This window comes from Ambystoma mexicanum, chromosome 3q, assembly GCF_040938575.1.
Source record: "Ambystoma mexicanum isolate Mex_15411 chromosome 3q, UKY_AmexF1_1, whole genome shotgun sequence".
NCBI classification, from domain to species: Eukaryota; Metazoa; Chordata; class Amphibia; order Caudata; family Ambystomatidae; genus Ambystoma; species Ambystoma mexicanum.
In genome coordinates, this window is record NC_090926.1 from 519,586,477 (window position 1) to 519,593,705 (window position 7,229).

Consider the following 7,229-nt stretch of genomic DNA (forward strand, 5'->3'; position numbering starts at 1 on the left):
CTCGGATGTTTTACGTCATAATGCCTTTAAGAGTATCACATACTCTCAAAAGGCAGTGCACGAGATTTCGGCAATTCCTTTGGCCATCTTGTCTTTTGTCCTTCTTTTTGCCCTCTCAGGGCTGGATATTCCATGCAAGTCAAGCCCATTCCTGGGAAAAGCATTGGCTTACCACAACAAAGTTGCAGTCACTGTTTGTGTTCAGATGGGGCGATCGTTGCACATCCTGTTCAAGTATGCCTGTTGCTTGGCAGTTCTGGTGGGGGGAGGCTGTTCATTTTTTAAAAGCCCCTGCCAATTTAAAATGTGCAGATCCTTACTATTGGTGGAATTTAGGGGCAACTACAGTTGGAATTTAGGAGGACTCCTGCAGCCATTCCAAAGATTGCTGTTAGAGCCAAGACCCCTACAAAGACAAGCATACTGCTGAAGGCCGTGTATCATCATTGCAGCCAAACAGCATTCCCTGAAACAAAGTCCTGGTGTAGCCCTGCCCCTTTGTCCTGGTTGGAGCAACCAGTCACAACGCCTGCTCAAGAATCCTGCACTTGGAATCCTTCAGAGGTGTTGCAGGACCATCCTGTGTACTAGCCAGATTTGGCTGTGGCTACCTTGCTGCATTGCTCCCTCTCCTGAGTTTGGACTTATGACATGATATGAATACTCAGAGGTTTCTAAGTGCAGACCCATGGATCGAACCTCTGTTGCTCTGTGTCGTCTTGATTTCAAGGCAAGCACGTTTGCCACTGAGCTATCCTCCCGAGACCTGGGACTCAGCAGAAATTCACCCTTTGAAACAAGAGGTGTTCCCCTGCAGTGGCCGATAACCATTATGAAGAGGGTCTTTGCAGGACAAGCTTATTTTTTCTCAACCACACGGGTCATATTCCATCACCTGATTGTGGTGTTCATTGCTGTCTTGCATCAAGTCCTGGGGTCACCTTTGGTCATCAGCATTGTGGTTATCTTGCTCTCATTGTGCCATGCTCATGCAGCTGTTCAGTCACAGGAACTATCTTGCCAGAGCTTGTAACGGCCAATGTTTACAAGAAGCTGTGATTTTCATTGCAAATAGTTTGTTAAAGGGCATAATTCCTTTGCAACTCAGGAATTTTTAGGGCACTAGGCCCCATCGCCACAGGGAAGGACATTTTAAGTGGTCCATTGTTTTAAGAGGCAGTGTAATATGATTCTAATTGGTTCATTATGACTTGCCTAAATACAAGTCTGGCGGAATGGAAAAAAAGAAATGGATCGCTTCTCAGCCTTTTGGCTAAGATCAAGTGTAGTATCTGTTATTATCAGTTTAATATCTGATACATCCTCTATCTTTTGGACCATATATTACATTGATTTTTGGAACAGAGAGATGGTATGGGAGCTTGCTCTGTCCACTTGACGCATCAACCTGGTATTGCAGTACCTCCAGGACTGGCACAAATAAAAAAAAGGAAAACAAGAAATGGTAATTCCATTTGCAACCCTTTCTTTAGGAACATAATTACTGTGATGTTTACCACACCACTGAATTCTGAGTTTGAACTTTGAGTGTAGAATTTACCTGCAGCATCTTGCTGGAGGTAAATCCTCAATTTTATGAACAAAATCAGTGGAATGACCATTTATGCTAATCCTCATGGAGTGCTACAGACTCCAACAATGGGGATTCAACGACCCTTGCGTCACTTGTAATACTGTGGTAAGCCCACAGGACAGAGAGCTGCTAACAGTAATTGATTTAGTCTTAAATCCAGCAGACGTTCTACCAAATTAACACCAAACTCATAACTTTAAATATTAAAAGTGCTCTGTTGGTGCTTAGCTGAATGATTTGCCACACCAAACTCACCTAAGCCTAAACTTTACTTGTCAGTCTCAGTACATTTATAGGGTTTTGGTAGATACAAATATCTTTTCCTGAAAATACATCATGACAGATGAGAATATACAAGTAAGAAGCAGGTTGGACAGAGGAAGACAACTCAAAAGAAGGTTTGGTCAGGAATTTGAAAATCATCTAGAGTGAGGGAGAAAGTAGAGAGTAGGTGAACAACAAGGAGGGGAAAGGGAGATGTAGTATGAACAGAAGGATATGGTTGTGGGGAAGAACGAAAAGATATAACAGAGACATGAAGAAGTGGACAATGTTGTAGGTGATTGCACAGGAACAATGAAGAGGAAAGTTCATCCCGGGAGACTCGAGAATCCAGAGAGGAAAAGCATGCATGAGTGACATCTGAGAGGCGGGCAAGAGGATGCTCATGGCGGCATACCAAGGAGGTGGTAGAGATAAGGGGGGGTGTACATACACGGTCAGAAAATAAGCATTAGTGATTCCCCTATGCACACAACTGACCTAAGAGATCAAGTAGGAAGCAGAAAGCAGAAAGCAGGGTGATGAGAAGGAGAGGTAGGTTGCCCAAAGAGAGGAAAGATCTAACATGCACCAACTGGCTTGGCAAAATTAAGTGGCCAAGAGGCTGTTAGAAACTCTGGGGGTCGACCTGGAGGAGCTCACCCATCCCTCTTACCTCTTAGTGCTGTCTAGTATTGATATACAGATCTACACATGCCATGAGACCCAAGGAGAAATGTCACCAGAGCACCAAATGACCAGGATGAGAAGACACAGCAACCGAAAAAATTAACAACCAAGATGAAGGTGATGGCCACTTAAAACCCCCACACATTCTGTGACTGGGATTCATCTGGGCAGAACATTGTATAGATAGATTTTGCTTTGGAAGAAGAGAACACATTGTCAAAACTATAGGGTGTTGCTTTATTTGAAGCAAATAGAACACCATTCTGTGTTTATGGTGATTTGTCCCTGGTTGAGTTAGGGAATCAGGAGACATTTTACTTTCACTGAGAGAACATTTTACTTTATTGGAAATGATAGGAAGACATCAAGTGGTTTTGTTTGTACTTAAATCAGAAGGAAGAACATAACAATTGTTAAAAAGACAGAAATAACATTCTTCAAGAATTCCTTGTGGAGGCAGGATGAATGCCCAGAGTGTTAGATTGGGTCTGTGGGTATTTTTAAAAGGAGTATTCTAATTACACTAAAGACCATCCGAAATAAATATGTGTGTAAAACACTATACATCTATAATAGTGAATGATGATGAGGTAAAATGGAAAGAGCAGTGCTCCTTTAAATGTTTGAGTTATAGAGCAACAGCTATGAGACAAGAGCAATTCTCAAATGTCCAGTACTCCAGCCTCCTTCAACTGGCCTAATGCATTTCCCAGACAAAACCCTCCTCACCCGTACCTCTCATACACACATGAACACTTAGTGGTCTAAAATACCTCTAGCTAGTTTGGGGGGAGCTAGTTTTGGATATGTAGGTTTACACGATTTTCCAATCCAAACTGGGAAAGGCCACCACATAAAAATAGGACAGTAACTGCTCACACAACAGTAGAAAACAATGAATGCTAGGGGGCAGGTTTGCAATGGGATTTCCTCCAGGTGTTGATGTCATAACTTTGACAATGAATGCAGAGATTGGGATGGTAACCGTGGTCATCTGAATTGGAACCACATTTGCCCAATTGCAAGTCATGCCAATACAGAATGTTTGCATTGTGTTGATTTGAAAGCATATCATTGCACAATTATCGTGCTCTTTTATTCACTGAGATGTGCAGGAAGAGAGCCGCTTAGAGGAGTAATCTGAAGGGCAGTTCATTGAAGGATTCCATATGATGGGTTTCTGCAGCCTCCTTCAACCGTTCTTCTCCATCCCACATCCTCTCCTAACACACGTTGCTTGCTCTCCATGTGCAAGACACACCCCCAACCATTGTTTCCAGCTGCATAAACAGAGAAAGAACATGTACAGCTTGATTGGCTCATGGTAGAAAAGCGAAGCAGTGAAAAAAGATATCAGTCGTAGACATTATTTGACTGTACTCACATTGTTAAATGCCTCTTTCATTTACAAAAAATGTATACTATTAATTTCTAATGATCACTTCCAGTATATTGTAGTCACAATAAGAACACGATATCTGTCCTACCGAGCAAAGCACATTAGCAAATCCTAGAATAACCATATCAAATATTTCCTATTGTACTGTTTGCAAACACCTCGGTGAGAAAATCGAAGGAGACATATAACACCACTGTGGGGTTCCTTGCTGCTTTTCATAAAATCAAACAACATTTCAGAAGCACAAAAATTAGCACATTTGACAAAGATGTTATGATAAAAGGGATGCATGCTTGATTCGCTACATACATAATGCACACAGGACTTGGTGATCAAGTATCTCTCTCAACACCCACCCTAATATTTTAAGTGCGTGTAATCATGACTCATACACAGTAATTCAACGAGCTTGAGGATTTGGATGTGATAAAAAAAATGCCTGTGACATCTATTACTCCATTGGGGTCTGCAAACTGCTGTAGAATATGTTTCCTCTACCCAAAACTGGGAGTCTTTCTGATTTTTAGGAAGGAGGGGCTGACCAGGGAAGTCAGATCTCCAGATGATAATGTCCATTCAAATGGGGCTGTGTGCATACCCACCTGCAATACATCGACACCCTTAGTGAACTGTGTTTATATAAAACTCTCACACTTCAATAGTTATGCCATTTCATGGATCATATATCAGTGGGCGGTGACAGTCAGTTGGGTCTCAGTGGCCACTAGTGCTTGGAAGACGTGGATGCCCTCATCAGGATGGAGGGGCTTAAGGCTGGATCTTTTCAGCATTGGACTGGGCTCATCTGCTGAAATAGTGCGTATTCTTGATAGGCTGTAAAGAAGGGGGAAACAAACTGAATCACCGTGAAGGCTTTGGTAATTACCAATTTGCATTTTGCACACAAGAGAGGTCTGTTCACAGATGTGCCTGTCAAGCTACAACTTGTTATACTCAGCGTGTTGCATATTGTTGTGCTGTACTAAAAATATGGTTAGTGGTCGGTGCGAGGGAGTGATATAATTATGTATCCTGTACAACCAGCATCCAATCATATTGTGATTGTAAAACTACCTTAAACTACTTCTATCAGTTTTTCCAGTTTGATTTCAACCTGATAAGTATAGCAAACCATTTTTAAATAAAGCTATCAGGACGCATTACAAGAGATACAACAGTTTTGGCAACAGCACCATTTAATTGAGTCTACACTTCAGGCAGAACAGTAGCCTTATCCAACTGCCCATCTTACCCTGGACCTCAACATGATTTGTAGGTATATTTCATATATTAAATTGGCACCAGATACATATAAAACTGCACCTTCCATCTGAACTGCAGAGATTCATGTTGCTAATTACTTCATTAGTCAGAGGTAAACGTTTGTATTTCACCGATTTCACAATCAAAACTTCCAACCCTTTCAGTGATTTTAAGAGATCAAAGTGCATACCACCTTTGAGGTCACTGGGTATGCCAATGGAGGGAAACAATGGTTCCTTTGGATTGTAAATACACCAAATTTCACAAAACGGAATATCCTAGTGTCAAATTATCACCTAAGTTATATCCCTAGTACTGGCACAATTGGATGGAGAATACACAATGCAAATCGCATTCATTAGAACATTCAACCACATTTTATACATTCTCAGAAAGCTTCATTGACTACCAATCCCATCCATCACTTTAAAACAATATGTACTGAAGTGGGAGAATGGAAGAACAGGCTCCCGCCCTTCCCCTCTCGCGCTTGGCCTAGAGGATCACGGCCTAGACACCCGCCACGAGAGGAGTTTGCCTATCTACCAGACGACCAAATACCCTGGTGCAGGAACATATGGATGTGCCCACCTACCTGCCCAGCAGCCCGCCCTGTCCATGCCGACACCTGCGGCATGGATCAACTCGACTAAGCCTACACATCGTTAGAGATGCCATGACGACCTAGCCAACGGTCAGCACACCTGTGCAAACATGCACACCGGACACTCCCACACCAATCCACACGAAGAACATACTCAGTGCTATGACGTAGGTGACAGACATACCCACGGACGTGCATCTTTATTATTTTAGACATAGGCTCTCAAAATGCAAAACGCAAGACGCGTAATGAACTTATCTAAAAAGGCTTGCTCACGCTTCTTCTAAGAACCATGTACCATAATGAAGAATATAACGGAGACACGATACTGAGGATAGAGCAATATGATACCGTAACCTAAAGCGCTCTGCATCAAACGGTTCCACCTATGCACCAGGCCCAAGTAGGCCGCAAGCAAAAGCTTCCATGAACATTGAATGAGCAAGAGCTCAGTTGCTGACCCTGCAGAATGAGCCCGGCGAAAGAACACCGCCAAGGGCACGGTGTTGCAATCTCGCACGCCGCAAGCCGACGCCAAGGTCGCACCTGCAAGATAAACCAGGCACACAGTGGGAAAAACAATATTAATTGTGCTGAATTTTGCCTCAAACACGGTCCCACCTCACGTGACAAAGCCAAACCTGACAGGATGCCAAGCCCAGGTGGAAGGAGACGCCTGAATCCCACGTTTCAAGACACAGGCAGATACAATTAAAAGACTCATTGGACATCTGCAGCAGTGGGAGTAGTCAACCTCCCAACATATGAATAAATCCTCACATTGTTTACACCTACCCATAGTAAAACATGGTTGCAATGACAAGTGCACCGCGAGCTGGGAACAGCGATAGTCTCAGACTGGGAGGCTCGCGAGCGGACCAATCAGAACATGGGGCTCTTATCACTGACGCCATTAACATTGACCAATCCTCAGAGGTCTTCATGTAACAATTTTCATGTATCAAATTGAAGGGACAGCCCAAGTATACCACCTGACTAACCCTCAACCACTAACACCGTTCTCTATATGTATGCTATACTAACCCTACCACTCGAGTAACCAATCCAGAGTGGAAATAGGTTTCTTTGCTAAACTTTCTAAGGTGACGCAAGTAGCGTGTCATACTGAGGTAAAAAGGGCCTCCGAGCCCCACGATTGTGTGTGTGTCAGGACGGACGTGTACGATCCTTGACCCATCCCTGCCGTTTTGTCTAATAAACAGCAGAGTCACCTTGCTTCTTGCGTGTGTCTCATACTCTATCTCTTTTGGGATATACGGGAGGAGTTGGGGCCTCCCTGCCCGGAGGTCTACGGACGGCCCGGCCGACCCCGGCAGAATTTCCCCCCGACAAGTTGGAGGCACTGCTGAGATCTGTTTAAGATCTGCTTTTTTATTTTTATTTTTCCAGGTACTCCC

The 7,229-nt window shown here is 43.3% G+C and overlaps 1 non-coding gene across 1 annotated transcript; it reads left to right on the top strand.

Annotated features, from left to right (window-relative positions):
• Window positions 1-1,253: 1,253 nt before the first annotated feature.
• Window positions 1,254-1,445, top strand: LOC138448178 (U2 spliceosomal RNA). The gene has a single exon (XR_011260028.1). It is a non-coding gene; the product is annotated as a U2 spliceosomal RNA (small nuclear RNA).
• Window positions 1,446-7,229: the final 5,784 nt, after the last annotated feature.